We start from the raw sequence: 22,250 nt of genomic DNA on the forward strand, positions 1-22,250 counted from the left end.
AAATGTATCACCAGCAGCAGATACAGGCAGGGACATTTGACATTGTTACAATTCCTAGCTTGAAAGACTGCTGACAGAGGCAGGACTCTAGATACCTCACAAGAATGCAATCAATATATTCAGTATCTTTACCATTGAACCAGAGTGGAAATCCATTCACCCATGCAGAAATAAATCTATTTATATTTCTGATGCCAGACTTTCAAGGCTAAGAATGGCTTCATCACGTACAAGCATAAATTACTAGTTTAATGTAGGGTCATCAGTTGCTACCCAGACAACATAAACCTCACTGCAAGCGCATGACCTTTCACTGAGGGTATATAATCGTTCAAACCTTCCTCCAAAACATAGAAAACCACGCCTCTCACATGTGGTGGCCCAATACCACAGAGGACACACTATGTGATTCAAGCATGACAGAATAACCATCATCATTTATTAACATTTTGTAGGCATTGTGCTGCACAGCTCCCCTGCATGATTTCGAAAATACTACTAAGAGTTATATTTTGCTTTACATTGCAATAGCATGAAGAGAACAACGCTTACGAGTAATATCCTACTCTCACAGTATTGCACCATTTCTACAATTGTCGATTCCACTTGCCATGCCGAGGAGTGACGCATCCAAGGTGGGGGGGATTTAAACTATTCAACTTTTTCTTTTACCAGGTAAGGCGCACTGGGCTATATATTTATTTTTTAGAAGCAACCTGGCCACACATTATTGCTCAACGAATTCTCTGACCATGTGGATATGTATAGCAGCCAAATTCTCTAAACGCACATTTCTAAATGTTGAGGGAAAAAGCGGAGGATACGAAGAAAAAATCTACTAGACCACGGGGAGGACATGCAAACTCCAAATATACAAGCGTCAGGGTTGGGATCAAACCCACGACACCTCCTGTATACCAGATGGAGTTGTGAACATCTCGCCACCCTGGAATGAAACCTCCCCTCCCCCCAGCCCCTACACTTAGGTATGTAGTGACGTTATAAATTTCACTGTGGCGCTGAGCGCCAGCTACTTTCTTAGGAGTGGAAACGCATGTCGGGAGTCCACTCGGCCACCAGACCATAGATTGACGTGCAAGCGGGCCATAGGGGGCTCGAGGGACACGTGACGGGGAGCCGAGAGCTTCTGGCAAGATCGAGAAACGGGTGTGGCCAAAGGCGGAGCGAGGCCACGCTCGGTTGGGGGGGGGTGAAGGGGAAGCCCCGAGAGTGATCGGGGCTCGTCTGTGGCATCAACCCTGGGTGCTACGTCTCTTCGGTCTTCGCTCGGCATCGTGGGTCAGGCAGCGTGTAAGCTGACTGACCAGTTCCTGTAGTTAACCCGCAGCTCACGTAGTTAAATGTGTAGTTACATTATCACCTGGATCTTGAACCAGTGTACGTTTAAAGTTACCATGTTGGGAAGTTGTTAAATAAACGTGTTGCCTCCAACTCCAGTGTGTGCCTCCGTACAACACACTACAGGCACAAAAAATGCCATTTTATTGATGTCCACCAGAGAAAATGCATTGTCGTTTCAATTATCAATGTATTCATATCGGGCTCTATTTAATCATCTTGAAATTTCAGAACCAATCACCTCCTCCCTCGGGTAGCTTTGTGGGGTGGGGCTGGCAGGATTGGTTCAGATATAACTCGCCACTAACTTTATCCTTGGCTGGGAATCAGACTCAGGTTGATGGGTTCATCGTGCTGTGTGTGAACCATTGTCCTACAACTTTCCTCAAACCTTGTCGACAGAATTTAACATTCCCGGACAACTATAAAACAATCACACATGCAATTGTAGCTTAGCATGAATTATCAAGTCAGTTGTTTACAATTGTAACGAGAAATGGAAATTATACCTGGGAAATCTGATTATTTAAGTATTTCTTATGTAGGACTCGTACTCGCGTTGTCTTTCTCGTCTTGTTTATTCACGCGTAGAGTTCACACCTCCTCATCATCGCTCCGTGTCTCTCCATTCGCTCCGATGCACATCTCGCCATTAAGAACACTCCATGTCTCCCCGTTTCTACCGTACACTGTATCCTCTCTATCCACTACTACCGTACACTGCGATCTCTCTATCCACTGCTACCGTACACTGTGTTCTCTCTATCCACTGCTACCGTACACTGTGTTCTCTCTATCCACTGCTAACCATACACTGTGTTCTCTCTATCTACTCTACCGTACACTGTGTTCTCTATCCACTGCTAACCGTACACTATGTTCTCTCTTTCTACTCTACCATACACTGTGTTCTATCTATCCTTATCGTACCTATCCCTGCTCACTGCTGCTCCGTCTCTCTCCCTGGCACCAACCGCTCCAGCTCCAATCCCAACCAAGACTTCCCGTCTCTCCGTTACGCTGTGCCCTATATCCCCGCACCAATCAGTCCCAATCAATTACTCCATCCCCCGCTTTGCTACTCGCCCCCAGCCTCACGTGACCGTGTTATTGCCGCCAGGCCGGCGCCTGGTCATTAGCCACTCACCCTCCTGACCAATCACCGACCTGCATCCTCGGTTACCCCTAACACCTGTCGCGTCTCTTAACGACCCCCCGCTTAATGCCAAGACAACAACAACCGTGTCCTCAGATGCCCCCCACTGTACGCTGATCGCTTGCATAGCAACAGAACGCGTGGCGCGTGATATTTCAAGTCCTACACTTATATTACTCGTATTTAAGTATTGCTTATATTACCTTGTGCTGGGCACGGCTTGCAAGGTTTGTTTGTACGGTGGCGCATTGGGGAACACGCCCATACACAATCAAGACCTCAGTAACTCGCCTTATGCTACTCGAGCGCAGAGGTCACCTACCCAGTCTGGGAACGATCAGCCCATGCAAAGCAAATAGACCCAGTGACACCTGCTGCACCATTGAACGCTGCGTAAAAACCCACACACGACAACAGCTTGAACATCTTCGTTGGAATAGTACTGCTAGGTATCTGGACAGCTGTGGCGAGTCAAGCGGAGAGTAGGAAGATACACTGAAGACACCAGACAACCTCAACACAACCACACCGGTGCAGTCAAACGCCTGAAGTCACGTAGCAGCTTCCTTACAACAACACAGGCATTTAACAACACAACCTCCGACCACACGGAGGTTGAACACCTTCGGTGCTGAGAATAGCATGGAAACCTCGGCAAGTCAACAACTCCCCACAGGAGCCACCGCGGGGTGGGCCACATTGAAAACTCTGAACCGACTTCACACCCAAGTTGGCAGGTCAAGATCCAACCTGGCCAACTTACAGTGCTCCACACAACCTGAGCTGCGACGACTGAAGAGAGAGGTTGACCATACGACACCTCTTGCTCTGCCCACTGCTCAAAGAAGGCCTCTGCATACACTGTGCAAGATCTTGCAGCAGGAAACCTGCGAGCACTGAGATGTGCTCTCCACTGGAAGGACATTGGACATTGGTGGATGGACAAGAAAAGAAAAAGAAGCGGTTAGCATGCTGCACTGATAGATTATTTTTATGAATCCAATGCCCATTCTGCTGCTTGGAAGCCCTAAGCATTACTTTGATTGATTATGCCAAGCGCCGGCACTGATTGCGATGGTACTAAAGGAGCATTTAAGCAAATAAGACTACTCGCTGGAAATCATTGCAAAGGCTACATAGATGAAGCAAACATCACTTTTGACTTCGATTAGACAGCGCTAATTAAAGCTTTGTAAGCAGGCAAAATCCTGCACTACAATGGGAGAGACCATTTCGGACCCTTTCAAAGGGTAGACAGACATTTTGCAGGGGGACGCATCGGCTGCAGTATGATTCATGGGGTTGGGTAGACTTACATATTTTTGATAATGAAATTGCAAAATGTATTTGTGTTCACAAACTTGGATTCTGCCAACGGTGTTGCACTCCTTAACAATAATGTTGAATCGGCAGGTTAGCGCCCGGATGAATTCGGCAAAAATAACCGGCAAGTCGTGGGATTCAAAAGTAATTCAATGAAGAGCAGGTGCATGACACCTAGCAGTTTGGGGGCTTAACCTGTGAATGGGACATCATTGAATGCATTAACAATTACTTATCTTGGCAGCAATCTATCAAGCATGCAATCCAACCCAAAATAATTCAACAGTAGAGGTCTTGGCCAGTTTCTTTTGATGTAGAAGCTTTGAAAAAGGGTATATTTGTTATCCACTCTCAACCAAAGATTGTATAATACTACTCGCAAGACAGTAGACATCTACGAATTTGAAACGTGGACTTTATCTACTAAGAAAGAAAAACATGTGCAACATTGTTTCCAAATGTATGCTTATGCACGAGATCAGGGTTATTGAAATGTCTGATCGGACAGGGTGACCAGCTTGGTGAAGTATCGTCAAACAACCACTATTACTGACATAGCAAGAGGAGGCTTTTATCCAGCAGTGGCTTTACAACTTGATATTTACAAAACCCACCAACTATATAAAAGGAAAAGCTGAATTTGTGTTTTCATAAATTATGGAGGAATATTCAACTCCATATACCCAGAGCTTTAAATACAATTTAAAATTTTCAGGTAAACCTTCTCATTATACTTGTAGAAGGATGTCGGAGCCCAATGCTCATATCCACAATCCTCTTTGTCCATCCAGCAAGTTCAATAAACATTTTAATGTGTTTTTCTGTTGCTGAAACTGAGTTTTCCAGATATCTGTGTACGAATGTCAGATGAAATGGCATTTGTTGTTGTTCCGTTTCAATATGTTGCATCAAATTCTTTCTCTATAAAAGCTCAGTTTGATTTTCATATTAAAATATTTAAATTCACATTCAGGGAAACATGACCAAGAGTCAACACTGCAGGGAATTGGCTCAATGCATTTTATTCCTTTGGGTCCATGGGTCTAGTCGTGTTCGCTGACGAATATTTTTAGAAAAGCGGAACACTCAGCGAAATGCCCAAGTTTCACACTGACCGACAACTTGTACTGTTTTTTTTAAGTAGCTGCCATAATTTCATAACAACAAAATGCACAGATGCGATGGCACACTGCAAGTACAAATTTCTGTCAATAAAATTACCACACTTTTAATATACTACCATTTTAAACTAGTGACATTTATTTGTTATTTTACAACTACACCATCAACTGCTCGCAATCACCTCTCTATTCTATCATTTGTATCCAGTCTGCCCTCAAAAATTGGAATGATGAGAACGGCTCAATGTGTGGAAGTCAGATGCATTGTGACATTCCAAAAATGTGAAGGATGGTGGTGATGATGTGGGGAGAAATTCATCCAGCAGCGGATGAATCACGGCTGTTAATTATGGTTGTGGTGGTTATTTGGTGATGAATGAAATGCATCTATGAAGACATCCACCAAGGTTATGGAGTGTTGATCAAATAAGTTCGTCTGCAGGTGCCAGGTGGATTATTACACTACAGGATCTTGAGAAATGGCAAAGGCTTGGGAAGGCCTTCATCCAGCAGTAGATTGAATATGGTTGATAATAATTACGGCTATGCAAGCTGTGAATTAAGAATTGCAAGGTTCCCTCTGGTAAGTGATCTAGCCATGCACATTATGAATACGTGGGAGTTCTTGTTGTAGCATACTTACCTCATGTTGACAATTTTGAGATTATTCCGAAAAATCTACGAATTTCAGATGTTCCAAAATAAGTTTTGTTCGGATTGATCTAAAAGTATGTTACAGGAAACGAACCTTATATGACGACGCATCCGTGCTTTTCCCGTTAAAGTGGTGTTATGTGCAATCGGCTGATGAAGCTCATGTTGGGAAAAAAAGGAATGTAAAATTAATAAGATCAATTATATATATAAAAAAAGGAAATTGTCCATAAAAATTCCAAGATCCAAAATATTTTTTATTCAAAACTCATCTCTACTACCTGCCAAGGTGAGCATTTCACTCAATCTTGATTTGAAGCTTTCGTGACTGCAGGAATCCATCCTCTTTGGTTCTTTCGGTAAAGTAACATAGATAGAAAATTAATAGATCACGACGTTTCGATCCCAACACAAGCAACCGTCATCAGGTGAAACAAACATAGCAGGAGAACTGCTGACATAGGAGACAGAGCTGCTGCAACAAGAGGTTATATAGGCTTTTGGTGGGCCCAACCCAAGGGTACTGTAAGTGGGCGGAGCTAGAGAAGGAATTTGTACGTAAATGTAAGAGATTAGCATGTCAATGTGAGACGGCTCCAGCAACCGGGGGTTGTGCCAATGAGAAGATTAGCATGTCAATGTCAGAGAGCTGGGCAACAGGAACGAAAACCCGCAAGAGTAAGAGATACACATGGAGAGAGAGACACACAGAGAGAGAGAGAGACACACACAGAGGGACAACCCACAAACAGAGAGGGACATCCACATAGAAAGAGACACACACAAAGACACACACAGAGACATACACAGAGAGACAACCACAGAGAGACACGCATAAAGAGACACAAGCACATAGAGAGAGACACACACACAGAGAGACAGAGAGAGAGAGAGACACAACCTAGAGAGACAGAGAGAGAGACACACATTACACTCAAGTCCGAACAATAACCCTACATATAAGAATATTACATCGCAACTTATCCCAGTCAACCTTGGTGACATTGACCAGGTTATTGTGTGCCTGGCTAATCTGTATTTTACTTGCACAAAATTGCTAATTTGTTCATTTTCAGCAATTGCTGTAATTATTGGCCAAGCAAATGATCCCTTCTTCGAATATGTAATCTGACGTAGCTAATTGGCATACTGGATGCAGTGTGAAAAGGTTGATCAGCATATATATAATGAATATAAAAAATAAGCAAGAGGAAAAAGTTACTATTCACTGATAACTGTATTCAATTAACCAACACTCGTCAAGTATTTCAGCACCACAGCCTACTCTGATATTTTTATTACCAATGTGACTGCAGAATACATGACTAACAGTCATAATTACTTCATTACCAATAAGCCGCCCTTGAGTCTTATTTTTTTGCAAATGGAAAGGAAATGGTGATTCATTTCTTGGATAATGAATGGAGTAACATATGTAAATATGCCAAGTATAAGTAATGACTGCACATTTACTTGTGTAGGCTTAATAGCTAGCCACTTAATTTGCAGAAGTGGATATTGCCAAGGAACAACAAAAAACATATATTTATTAAAATATATACCATATTGACATATACACAGTAAAACGAAATCTTTAATAAATTAATATCTGTATAAGATGTGAAAATGTATTTCATATCATAAATTACGTGCGCATATTTCGCTCAATTGAACTCTGAGGTTGGACGACAAAACATTCCACTTACATGACATGAAGATATTCCATTATAATGTTGAAAATGTTCCGAACCGACCTCGGCCAATGCGCTGCAAGCCTGCACAGAAAGATGGTGCCACACATTGTTGAAAGGTGCCCGTTAAACCAAGCTTAGCGCTCAACCCCCCAGGACGAATTACCGACAAGGAAGCTCGGCTGAAACATTAAACATTTTTTACACCTAACCAAAACCACGACTACATTTGTCGAGTTTCAGTCGGGAACTCAGAAATCCCGAATGTTCCACAACATGTCCGCACCGTAAGGCAATGCTAACTAATCCCCAAATTGCGGTGTAAAATGTGAAAGGTTTAAGGATTGGCAGCGATTGAAATCACAGGAATTTAAATGTGGCTTTTAAATAGTTTTCCCATAGAATTTGCAGTGCCTTCCTGGCTAGTGAATATCACATACCAATCACGCTCACAAAAGTAGGTAATTCATCAACCGCCTCCCTCGTCTCTACACCAAGAACCATCACTGCCAGGCGTCGTTTCTCCCTGGACCCCCGCCCCCTCCCCGATATCTCTCTCCGCTGTTGTCGCCCTGCAATACGGCTCAAGGTAAAACTCTCCACAGTCGCACGACTCACCACCTCCTCAACCTCGGGCAAGGCTCATCACTGCAAAGGCGTCGCAATTCCCGTGGCAGCCAATTCTCCCCACGCCGTCTGGAACGCAGCCACCATCCCCCAACACTGACATTGGCTCCGCATCGCAGTCACGATCGTTAATAACCGTGAAATGTTGTGCGTGTTGTAAATGGCACTACAGTACTATTATTATTGTAGTTGCTTAAGGTAATTATTTGTACTAGAATTTATATTGTGTGTTACGTCTAAATTATCTTTGATGAGAGCTATCAAATGATTTTAAGAATATATCAGCAAATTAATAATTTCCTGTAACTGCTGTGCTGTGCTCTAAAAAACAATATACTGTATTTTATAATTTATGGAAATATTGTAAATGTGTAGTGATGTAAAATGGATCACTACGGCGCGTAGTGCTAAGTGCTGTAAAACAAGGAAATATGGGTGCAGAGGCTAGCACACCATGCAGTACCATACAGTGGGTCACTAGGGGCGTGGTACCGGGTGCTGGCAGAAATAGGCATATGAGTCCAAACGACAGAATAGGGAATAGCAGCCACTCCTCCAGCGCATTGAGTAATTGCCACATACTTGGTCACAGGGGAGCATGGTGAGGGCTGCTGGTGGACGGGGGGCATGTGAGGATGAGTCAACGTGATGGGCCGGGGTGAGGAGTGGGGGGAAAAGGTGATTGAGGGGACAAGGGAACCTATGGCTCGCGAGCCATATATGGCTCTTCCGGTGATGGCATATGGCTCCCAGACAATTATTGAGTTGAAAAAAAAAATCTGTTTGGAACTGATTTTAAAATACTTGTGATATTGCTTAATAATACCGTGTCATTTTAAAGTAAACAGAAATTAGTTTTGAAGATAAATTTCACGGGTCACGCTTGCACGAAGCTCAACCTCACCACGTCGTATGAACCAGACTACACAAGGCCATCAGCAAAACCATGCAGCACCAGAAGTCGCATTAAAAGTAAGACATATTTAATTTATTATACGTTAAAAATTACTATATGGCTCTCAATGAAATATATTTAGAAATATTGGGCTTTTATGGCTCTCCCAGTCAAAAAGGTTCCTGACCCCTGGTTTAAAGAGTTCCCGAAGGGGGCATGGTTAAGGGTGGAGCAAGGTAGTTAGTCTCTCTATTTAAGGCCTCGTCACAGAGACGTTCTCTCTCTGTGTGCCGATGTGTGTTCTCTCTCTATGTATCTTTGTGATATCTGTCTGCTTATATGTCTGTCTATAGTTTTCTGGTTAGATTTTTGTTGCTATTTCTTTTATACCCGATGACGATTGCTTGTGTTGCAATCGAAACGTCGTAGTATGCTATTATTTAATTTATTATTTTATCTTTATACGTGACTTTACCAAAAGAACCAAAGAGTGGAGCCTGCTTTTTAAGCTGGTGAGCGTATTCGCAATCTATGATGCTGCTGAGCGTATTCACAGTCTATGATGTAGACTGTACCAATGCTTATTAAAGTGACCGTTGAATAATCATTATAGACTGCCAGTATACTCACTGAGGTTAAGAATCAGGCTACAGTCTACATTATTGACTGTCAGTACACTCACCCAGCTTAATAGCCGTTGGTACAGTGTACATTATAGACTGCCAGTACACTCACCAAACTTAATAACCAGGCTAAAGTCTACATTAGAGACTGCCAGTACACTCACTCCGATTTAGAACCAGTGAACAGTCCACAGTGTTTTTTAATGATTTTTACACGCTTTCTTTTAACCCACTCTGTTGTTGTCGGTGTTGTATCCTCAAATCTTGTAACTTAATTTTAACCCACTTCCCAATGCGGTATTATCGACTGCAAACTTGGTATACTTATATGTCATACTTATGACAATACTATATTCTATCATAAAAAATAAAATATATATTTTTAAACATTATTTTTTATATGTTATGTTTCGGCTTGGTTCTAATTGTCCACGGTCAACTGACGTTGGCTGTAATTGGCCACGGTCCCTTACGTTATGGCAAGCTTCAGGGCCACTTCCTGGAGTCGTGGAGTTCTACCATTACTAGTACATTTCATAAAAGCGTGTTTAAATGTTGTAAAGAAATCTTATTTATTTCATTCCTATTATTTTTCTATTTACAGTACGTGACTTTACCGAAAAAAACAAAGAATACTTTTTTCCTGCAGTCATAAAAGTTTTTAGTCAATAAGTTAGTACTATTATACAGTTTAGCTATTACTACCGCCAGTACACACTACTATACAGTTAGTATATCTACAACTACAGCAAGTACACACTACTATAGAGTCAGTAGATATTACTACAGTCAGGAGAAACCACTACGATCAGTAAATACTGCTACAGTAAATAGATACTACTATACAGTCTGTAGATACTACTATGGTCAGTAGATACTACCATAGAGTCAGTCGAAACTCCTGTATAGTTAGTAGATACTACTACTGTCAGTAGATAATACGACTACGGTCAGTAAATACTACTACAGTCAGAAGATACTACTATAGAGTCAGTAGATACTACTGTTGAGTTAGCAGGTACTACTATAGTCAGTGTATACTACTATAGTCGGTAGTTACTACTATAGAGTCGGTAGATACTACTATAGAGTCGGTAGATAGTACCGTAGAGTCGGTAGATACTACTATAGAGTCAGCACATAATAGTACAGTCAATAGATACCACTATAGTCAGTACATACTGCTGCAGAGTCGGTAGATACGACTATAGAGTCAGTAGATACTACTGTTGGGTCAATACATACTTCTATACAGTCAGTAGATATTCTTTGGTTCTTTCGGTTAAGTCACGTCTAAAGATAAAATAATAAATTAAAATTTATTTTTTATCTTTAGACGTGACTTAACCGAAAGAACCAAAGAATAATTCCTGCAGTCACGAAAGCTCCATAATTAAGAGTCAGTAGATACTATTGTAGATCCAGATACTACTGTATAGCCAGATACTACTATACAGTCACTCGAGTGACTAGACACTACTCACTCTATTGCATGTCGTGCGTGTTGGTATATATGCCAGGAGGGGGGTTAAATATTATTTTTGGGGGGGGGGGGGAGATCGACAATTTTCCGAAGCCTTTTAGATCAACTATTTACCCAACACTTTCTATTACTTTTTCATTCAGCACTTCTTCAAGCCTCTAAAAATATGTTTTGTCGACAAATAACAGACAAACAGAACGCCGGCCTTTCACAATAGCTTAGTACTTGTGGATGTATATGCTATGTTTTTAAGAGAAATTTTAAAATATATGTTTCCCCTGAGCAACGCCGGGTAATTCCCGCTAGTGTAGAATAAACATTGTTGCCTTCTGAATAGTGGTTCCGAAGTGACTCACTACAAATGGATGGATATCACAGGGAATTGTGATGGCTTTAACACTGTTATCCCTTAACTTTTCACTCTAGTTGGTAATGTTTAAATTTTGTACATGCAATTTATATTGTCAGGATTTGTAATGCTTTCTTGGCTGATGAACACACGCAATCACGCTCACACGTTTCTCAATCACACACGTAGACTTATGCACACACACAATAATCATTTTTTCATGGATTTTTGTCCAATGCATTTATCTTGAACAATTTTCTTCCAATTCCGCAAACAATGTATAGTTTGTTTCCCCTCGGAGGCAAATGAATACTCTGCAAGCACAATACACACCAGAACAATTTACACTTTACTAACGTAGAAAATGATGTACAACACACACACCAATATATACATTCGGCTAGCAGAATATTTATTCATAATAGATGCTTTTTGGTTAGATTGCACGAATATATTCTAGATTTGAAGCTTTCGTGACTGCAATGATTCATATTCTTAGGTTTTTTCGGTAAAGTCACGTAGCTCCTGCAATCTCTCATTTACTTGATGCAGCTGTCGTGGCTGTGACGGTACCACCTGAAGACGGAAGCTTGTGTTGCCTCCGAAACGTCGTGATTTTTATTTTATTTTACTCTTTAATGTTTTTACCTACGTGACTTTACCGAAAAAAACCTAAGAATATGCACGAATATACATGTTTCGTTAAGCCCGCACCACTTAACACAGCCAATTGGCAAGGGGCCATCCATTTAGTACGTATGCAAAAATATGCCAAAACTTGAAACCTCCCCCCCTCCCTGTACGCACGCATACTTTTAAACCCCCCCCCCCCACCTGCGTACGTCTGCTTGACAGACGCCCCGTCCCCCCGAATCCAATAGAACGGCTGATATTTAATCAATGTAGAAACGATGAAGGATTAATAATATTAACGTGGTTAAGAAACTCATTTGAAGGCCAATGTAGACAAATTATTATCGAGGCTTCACCCCCCCCCCCCCCCCCGGTTTCCTATGCATACCTACATTGTCAGTAAACCCCCTATACACACAAAATGGATGGCCCCTAAGGTTTGTCACGTAAACAAAACTTGCCAATTCTATGACGAGTACAGCACACCGGTGTGTTGGAGAGTAAATCCACAACATTTATAATTTGAGTACGACATTTGGCCAGTAATTACAACTAGCATCATCAGGCGATAGCCATAGTTGTGGAAAAATCCTCTTGTTTCTGTTTGGGTTTACCCGACAACACACCGGTCTGCTGTACTAGTGTAGTGCTCGACTTGACACGACAGTTTCTTGCTTTTCTCTCTCACTTTATTTCGCTTATACCGATCAACATTCCTCCAGCTAGCACCAATCAACATTCCTCCAGATAACACCGATCAACATTCCTCCTCCGCGCTCTCTGCTCACTCGCCACGTTCCGCCGGCCTCGCTCGCTCCCTGCCTTTCCGTCGACTCTCCTCTCCACTCTCCCCGTCACAGTTCAGCTGCTCTTTATCGGCTCCACCATCACACTCAGCCGTATCTCTATCAGCTTCTGCGCACACCCCATCCGCTTTCTGCTGGCTTCGCCGTCACACCCCAGCCGCTTCTGCTGGCATCTCTGTTGCTACCTTATACCTTACCACTGCTACCCGATACTTCTCCATTGCTACCCTACACTTCTCCACTGCTACACTACACTTCTCCACTGCTACTAGCTCCGCTGCTTCAACTCCAACATCCTCCGTCTCCTCCCAGGCGTGAACTCCCGTCTCCTCCAAAATCCCCTCTCTTTAACCCCGAGCCAATTAATCTTCAATTAATCTGTGGCATCCCCGCGACGTCACTCGCCCCCAGCCCCCGCTGGCACCTGCTATGTTTTCCCAGACAATGCGGCGCCACTTAGCGACAACAACATCTCGGCCAATCAGCGCCCTGCGTCCTTAATCACCCCTTACCACCTGCTACTATCCTCAGACAGCGTGGCCCACATTTGGACAATAGCAACTCCCAGCCAATCAGCGCCCTGTGTCCTTAGTTGCCCCCTACCCGTCTCTGACCTTCTCCCTACGCCTAACGACAACAACACCCTCGACCTCGTTTGCTCCCACTGTACTCCACATGCTCGTACACCCACTCTCGCGTGTGGCGGATATTTTCAGGCACTACACTAGTGTAGTTACATAGCGCTGACTGTTGTACAGCAGCTGCAACTGCAGGTGGGCACTTAGCATACACGCCGCTGAACATATATGCGAGTGTGCCGGCAGGTAGGAGGAATTGGGGCAAGGGTCATGGTAGAATTAGTGGGGAAGCCCCTGGAACCCTCTAGTGGATTCGAGAAGGGAGGTGCGGCTAGGGCGGAGCCAAGTCACGCCAAGGGGAATATACAGTGAGGGAAAAAGTATTTGATCCCCTGCTGATTTTGTACGTTTTCTCACTGACAAAAAAATTATCAGTCTATAATTTTAATGGTAGGTTTATTTGAACAGTGAGAAACAGAATAACAACAACAAAATCCAGAAAAACGCATGTCAAAAATGTTATAAATTGATTTGCATTTTAATGAGGGAAATAAGTGTTTGACTCCCTCTCAATCAAAAAGATTTCTGGCTCCCAGGTGTCTTTAATACAGGTAACGAGCTGAGATTAGGAGCACACTATTAAAGGGAGTGCTCCTAATCTCAGATTGTAACAGTGATCTGCCACGGCTGAGGTGTTTGTCCTACCGTGTTTCAGGTCTGCTTTATGTTCACGAATGTCAAGGCTCTCTTCCTCCTCCCTCACAGCTTAAATAGACACTCCAAGCCTAAGACGTAATTTAGACTCTGTCTTATCGACAGACATGTTCTTCACCTGAGGACGGCTGCTTGCGTTGTGGCCGAAACGTCGTGAGAATTATTTTATTATGTTTTATTTTTATTATTTTATTACTTCCCTTCTACGTGACTTTACCGAAAGAACCAAGAAGATAGTTTTTCCGGTTTACTTGGAAGACTATATATTGCCAAGGCTGTTCGCCTTTTGGCGTTGCTGATCATCTTTTAGCGTTCTCTAGTCTGACAATGATGAGACTAGGCAATAAATAAGGCTGTCTCTCTTTTCGGCGAATCAGTTTAAAAGACAAAGCATTATTATCAGAGCATGTTTGTTTGCATGTGTAGTGTTGTGGATTCAGAAGACGTCGGAGATGGTTCTTGGAGGCAACACTATTTATTAACACCACACTTGGCAGTACAGTCCCAGAACACTCAGGGTTACTGTCCTCCTACACCACTGTCTGGGGACATACTGTCTCTGGGCTAACTTGCCCTGACACAGGACTACATTCAGGATCCTCCGGCTATGGGTGCCTAGGGGGAGGCTATTCTAACTCGCCCTAGCCAGGGTGCGAGAGTTCCGACCACGGACCCACTGGACTCGGCCCTTACAAGGACATCGGGCCAGGGGTTCCCAGGGTAGACCTCGGCAAGGTAAGGTAAAAGTTAAAATGTAAAAAAACAAGCCTACCTTTACCCTACCTTTTACCTTACCACAATACAATCACTCTACCCTACCTTTTACCCTTTAGCAAGGTAAGGTAACAGGTAAAAAGCAACGACCCTACCTTTACCCTACCTTTTACCCTTACCCCATACAAATTACCCAATTAAAGGGTAATTACTAGGGAACTACTACACATGAAAAAGGTTTATATTATTCATATAGAATATTCTCGATGATTCCAATTTTACACCCTTTTTTTGAACTCACTGTCTGTTGTTGTTGTCGTCGTTGTTGTTGTTGTCGTTGTTGTATCCTCAAATCTTGTAACTCAATTTTATCCCACTTCCCAATATGGTATAGACTGCAAACTTGGTATACTTATGTCATACTGATGACAATATTATAGTCTATCAAAAAAATATATCTGTTTTTAAACATTCTTTTTTATATTTTATGTTTCGGATTGGGTCTAATTGTCCACGCTCAACTGACGTTGGCTGTAATTGGCCATGGTACCTTACGTTATGGCAAGCTTCGGGGCCACTTCCTGGAGTCGTGGGGTTCTGCTATTACTCGTACATTTCATAAAAGCGTGTTTTTAAAAAAAGTTTTTTTTAAATATTACTTATTAAATGGAGGCCACGGACTGCACCACGGAGCTTTTAGCGGTGAACAAGGTACTGTATTTACCGGGTAATACTTCGCGCTACCTTTACCCTATCGGGTAATTCTTCCGAGCTACCTTTACCCTACCCTTTACCTTACCCCTTGGCTTGTAGACACCTTTACCCATTACCTTTACCCTTATACCAGGTAAAAAGGGTAAATTACCTTACCTTGCCGAGGCCTACTTTCTCCGTAACTTAAGCTTCATGTAAGGCGCTTTGAGGCCTTGTGAAAATGCGCTTAAAAATAATTATACTGATAAATTGGATTAGCGGCAGCCTACCATTGAAATTACAGTTGGGCAGGTGACTCTTGGCCAAGCCTACATACAATTTTGATTTAAAGCTTTCATGACTGCAGGGATTCATATTCTTGGTTTTTTCGGTAACGTCACGTAGAAGGGAAATAATAAAATGATAAAAATATAAAAAATAAAAATTCTCACGACGTTTCGACTGCAACACAAGCAATCATCATCAGGTGCAAAATCCAGAGCAAGAAAATTTGATGATGATTGCTTGTGTTGCAGTCGAAACGTCGTGAGAATTTTTATTGAAGAAGACTACATTACTTAGAGATGCTCAAACATTCAATGAGCATTTAATGACTACCTTTGAGAAGTAATCAAATATCTATGTTCTAATCTAAAGTGGCTGTCCAAATGCATATTAATTTGCAAAGCAGCAAATGTTAATTACGTCCCTCTATTGATTTCTAAATACAGATTGGCATATTTTAAGAGTTTCATATATTGGATGCTACAAATAAAATTTTACCTGAACATTTGATGTGCAGCAGTGGCACATTGGTTAGTGCACTGTCCTATGAACCCACTGACCTGAGTCTGATTTTCAGCCACAGCTAATTCATCCATTCAATTTACCAAGCCCTGCTATGTTTGCATCGCCCAACTCTCCAGTGTGCGACTGTGGTCATCCAGAACAGACCATACAATGTATAACGAATCATTGCCCGATCCACGAATACGAAGGAGACATCACAGCGATATACTCCGCTTCTCCACACGCGGTTATCGGCGTGACCACCTCAAAGTTAAATTGGAGTTGCTCTGCAATCTACATCAGCAGCCATACGAAAGAAGAAGCCCAACACCCTTGACAACCCTTCAAACGAGGTGTTCCATCTCAAGGTATTATCCTGATAAAATTACTTTATAATCATGGCTTAAAACTTTCGTGAAAGCATAAATTCATATTCTCTGGTTCTTTCAATAAAGTCACGTAGATATAAATAAAGTGAATAAAAATAGAAATAATAAACAATAAAAACCACTAATGTAGACTGTAGACTGGTTCTTAATCTGAGTGAGTGTACTGGCAGTCTATAATGTCGACTTTAGCCTGGTTATTAAGTTTGGTGAGTGTACTGGCAGTCTATAATGTAGACTTTAGCAATGGTTATTAAGCTGGGTGAGTATACTGGCAGTCTATAATGTAGACTGTAGCCTGGTTCCTAACCTCGATGAGCGTACTGTGTTTGACACACTTAAGCGGTTGTGCTTAAGCGGTTGTGCTTTCGCTACGTTGTCCCCACCTGAAGAAGGACGCTTGTGTTGCGCTCGAAATGTCGTGATTTAATTTAGTTGTTTTCATTTATTTTATTTTATTTTTTGCAGGCTTCACTGTCAGTTCAAAATAATTCTATTCAATTTGCTTAATTTGAGATGTTAAATATAAAAAGACAAAACCTTGACTGATAGTGGCACTTGCATAAATTACCATTATCCAAATCAATATAAACTAAACAAATTTTATTTTACCAGGTAAGGTCCACTGAGCTATATAGCTCTGGGGCCTGGGCACAAATGATAGCTCAACAAAGTGGCGTATCATGTGGAAATACATAGCAGGCTAATACTCTAAACGCATGATCTAAAATGTGAAGAGAAAAACCCGATTTCCCGGATAAAAATTCCACGCGACCACGGAAACTCCAAATATACAGACAGAAGAGCGCCTCGAGGGAGTATGTACCCAATTACACCAATGGGTGGATTTAGAAAACTTCCCCATTATTTGAACTGCTGTGCTGGGAATTTGAATAGAACCGGCGACCTATAGATTGGAAGTCCAGTGTGCTCACCATTACACCGCTGCAGCGTCCCCAGGGCAGATTATGTTGATAGGTGATTAGGTACGACAGCCTCCTGTGTCAGGATGTGGATGGATCCACAGCTGAGCTTAAACAAGCAGAACACTTCAGGGGATTAATTGGCTTTTTGGTCAGTAGAATCTGAATTGCAATCCAAGCCACTACTGTTATTGTGAAGAAATAATTAAATATATGGAATGTGCAGGGCATTGCCAATGACCAAGTTACAAAGTCTTTTTCTGATGCAAAATCAATGTGACCTGGAGTGCGATACCAGCCTGTAGATTAAGCATAAAAATAGTACATCATAGGTGGCGGATTAAAACATGTTTGGGCGATTAAATTAATTCCTTACATTGACATGTTAATCTCTCACAATACAATGGCCACCCCCACAACTTCGTTTGTTACATGAAAATTTCATCTCTAGCCCCTCCCACTGACCCTTGGTCTACATTCATCCCAAACTTTTATAACTTCTTACCTTAGCAGCGCTCCCATCATATATTCTCACCTGATGACGATTTCTTGTGTTAAGATAGAAACATCGTGATATTGTTATTATTTTTTATTATTTGATCTCTCTACGTGGCTTTACCGAAAGACCCAAGAATATGAATTCCTGCAGTCAGGAAAGCTTTAAGTCAAGATCTTGACACCACTGGTACCAGTCTTTGGCAAGTCCACTCAGCTCCACATCGTCCCATACCAAGTCAGTCAATCTCTCCTCAAGCCAGTGTCATGCCCGTTTAGCCCCCTCTATCTGGCCAAAGAGAAGCTGCTTGGGCATGCAGTGGTTGGGTAAGTGGGCTACATGACCCAGCCAACGCAGCCTTGCCAGTCGGAGGAGCCCACTGATGGGAATGTGTCCATCTAGACCAGAGCTACATATGCTGTATTACGCAACGCTATACCAGTATGTAGACTACCAAGACGCATGGTGTGCAGAATCCTGGCTGTGCCACGTAAAAAAAGTTTATTTCACAGCCCTTGATATCGAGAATTAGTTCTTGATCATAGTTTGTTCATTCGTTTCTCAGTCCGCTTGTCCTGGTGATGTTCGTAGCGGCAGCATGTTGAGTACGGCGGTCCAGACCTTCCGTTTCCTGATGACAGACTCTAGCTTTCCTGGGGAATTCCCAGGCATTCTCAGGCCAGCTGAGCGACATAGTCCTGCCAGCATGTCCTCGGCCGGCCCTGGGGTCTTCGCCCAGTGGGACGTGCCTGGTAGAGTTCCAGGGGGAGTCTATCAGGGGGCATCTTAACTAGATATCCAAACCACCTCAACTGCAGCGGCTCGACTCTGAGGCTCTCCTGGATTACCGAGCTCCTCACCTGATCACGGAGAGTGAGTCCAGGCAACCCTGCGGAGAAACCTCATTTCGGCCCCTTGTACTCGTGGTCTCATCCTTTCGCTCATTACTCAAACCTCCTGACCATAGGTGAGGGTGGGAATGTAGATTGACCTGTAAACCGAGAGCTTTATTCTAGAACTCACCTCCCACTTCACTACCATGGAACGGTACAATGCCCGTAACACTGTAGATGCCGCACCGATCCGCCAGCCGATCTCCTGCTCTCACCTACTATCACTCGCGAAAAATACCCCATGGTACTTAAACTCCACCACTAAGGCCAGCTGTTCCCCTCTCACCTGGAGAGAACAATCCACCGTCTCCTGGAAGTGAACAATGACCTCAGATTTGGAGATGCTGATCACAGACTGACGAAGCAAAGAGGACAACGTCATCTGCAAAGAGCAGCGACGCCACCTTCATGCTCCTGTACTGGATACTTTCCATACCTCGGCTGCATCTTATCCTGTCCATGAAAATCACAAACAGGAATGAAAACAAGATGCACCCTTAGCGGAGTCCTAAACCCACAGTGAACGATTTTCTTTTAACACCAAAAAATACGGACACAGCTTTCACTATGGGAATAGAAGGACTGGATAGCACATAAAAGCGACACTGGTACGTCCTCCTTCTACAGCACCTCCCATAAGAAATTTCGGGGAACCCGGTCATATGCTTTCTCCTAGTCTAAAAAGCAGAGGTAGACTGGAGAAGCATACTCCCATGAGCCCTCACAATATCCGTGAGAGGGAAAAGAGCTGATCCATTCTTCCACGACCATGACAGAATCTACATTTTTCCTCCTGAATTCGAGGCTCGACCACTGGGTGGAGCCTCCTCTCCAGCATTCTGACATAAGCTTTACCTGGGACGCTGAGGAGTGTGAATCCTCTGTAATTGGAGCACACCTTCTGGTCTACTTAAAAAAAAATGGAAACCACGACACCAATTTGCCAATCCAGAGGTACTGTACCTATCTTCCATGTGTAATAAACCTCGTTGAGACAACGTCGGGAATTCAGAATTATTTTTTAAGTTTCTTCCACAGATCTCACTATATCCGTTCCTCTACTCTATGGCTCTTTCACGCTGTTGGCAGACAGCGTGAGAGGGAGAGAGAGAGGGGGAGAGAGAGACTGCCGCGGACCGCCACGTGACAGGCTCTGGAACACGACTCCAGCGTGGCTTCCACCTTCGTTCCTCCAAGCTCTGACCACGTGCTGTCCATCTTCCGCCCCTTTTAATGCCTGGCCCACGTGATGCCCCGCAGCCAATCCTCAGCCACATCCCTGGAACTTTCCAGAGCCCACTGTACGGCCCCAGGGCCACGCCCCTGGCTCGACTCCCCATTGGTTGTGGGCTGAGGCTGGCAGAGCCCATCATTATCATCCAGGTGCAACCAATTAATCATCCAGGTGTAACCCGTTTATCATCCAGGTGTGACCTCACTTTGCACATGCAACATTGAAGAGGCATGTTAACCATTAAACTGCTAACCTGTCCAGCGCTTTCAACAACTCTGGGCGAATTTTATCCACCTCAGCAGCTTTGCCGCAGTAACCTCAGCAGCAGCAATGGATCCGACCCCCCAGCTGTTTCCAGGGCTGTTTCCTGAGATAAGGGCATGTCCATCGGGTTGAGGAGCTCCTCAAAGTGCTCCTTCCACCTCTCGACTATCTCCTTAGTTGAGGTCAATGTTACGCCGCCCTTATTGAAAACAGCCTCGGCCATGTCTCGTCGACCCCTCTTAAGGTGTCGGATAGTTTGCAAGAACATCTTTGAGGCTGGCCGGTACTCCCTCTCCATGGCCTCTCCAAACTCCTTCCACACTCGGGCTTTCACTTCAGCGACTGGTGGAGCTGCCGCCCTCTTGGCAAGCCGGTACCTCTCAATCGAGTTGGGATACCTTTTTTCCAGCTTAGCTCGGAAAGCTCCCTCTTCAACTTGACAGCTTTCCTCACCACTGGTGTCCACCAGCGGATCCTAGGGTTGCCACCATGACAGGCACCAACTGCTTTCAGGCCACAGCTTTTCGCAGCTCCATCCACAATCGAGGTCCTGAACATTGTCCACTCAGACTCAATGTCCACGATCGCCTCTGGAGTGCAGGATAAGTTTTCCTGGAGGTGTAAATTGAAATATTTCTGCACTGGGTCTTCCGCCAGACGTTCCCAGAAAACCCGCACTATTCGTTTGGACCTTCCACGTCTATTGGATTGGTGCCCCAAGCGTCAGATCCAACTTATCAATAGGTGGTAATCAGTTAACAGCTCTGCCCCTCTGTTCATCCGAGTGTCCAGAACATACGGCCTGGACACTCATTGACCTTCGGCCAAAGGTGCTCTGGTACCAAGGACACGTATGAGCATCCTTGTGTTCGAACATGGTGTTTGTTATTGAAAGTCCGTGATTCGCACAATTCCAATAACATCTCACCATTTGGTTCAATTCAGGGGGGGGGGGGGCATTCCTTTCAATCCCACCTGTCCAGGTATCTCCATCGTTTTCTACATGAGCGTTGAAATCTATGGATTCGGTTGGCAGCACTCTGTCGAGCACTGTATCCATCATATCCAAGAAGGACAAATACTATGAACTGCTGTTAAGTGCATAAGCACAGGCACGTCAGAGTTTTCCTTTCTAAGACGCAAAGTCTCACTGAGGCGACCCTCTCATCCAAGGGAGACCCTACCAGGAGTATAAGACTCCAGGTGACATAGCTTTGAGGGTCATTGGAACACACAATCTCCACCACCACGATCAGGTTACAATCCTTCGGTGGGAACCATCGCATTTGAGAAACCAAATCTTTATAAGCTCATATTTTCCCACCCATCAGCGTCAATACAAGGACATTGTTAGATAGCAGTTGACTGTATTTTTGTATTTTTTGCTACTATTTATTCCAAATGTGTTATTGGTTTCAAGTCACGAGATAAAGTATCCATTTAGCCTTTTTATCCTACATACACTCTGCTATGCACTGCTCCCGATACGTGTTCACCGCACCACAGTAAACCACATTGTCTTATTTGCAGAGCTAAAATGTAGCCAAATTAGGTGCAGAATACAATTTAACGTGATGGATTTTTATCTACATTCATTGGTGACTTGGCTCAGACAATTGATCCATTACATCGATTTACAAATCTAGCCAAATTGAGTGCACAACCAAATTAAATGTGATGGGTTTAAAATATATATGTAGAGAGAGGCATTGGTGACCAAGCTGCTCTAACCTCTGAGTCACCCGGTGACCTCTCGTGACTCACTGTGATTTCTGAGTTTAATTAGTTTTTTTATAATGAAGAGTCAAACTTATGTCAGACAGTCTAAGACTCACAAGCTAAACCA

This window comes from Lethenteron reissneri, chromosome 39, assembly GCF_015708825.2.
Source record: "Lethenteron reissneri isolate LAM-NWPU_2019-01 chromosome 39, ASM1570882v1, whole genome shotgun sequence".
In the NCBI taxonomy this organism is placed as follows: Eukaryota; Metazoa; Chordata; class Hyperoartia; order Petromyzontiformes; family Petromyzontidae; genus Lethenteron; species Lethenteron reissneri.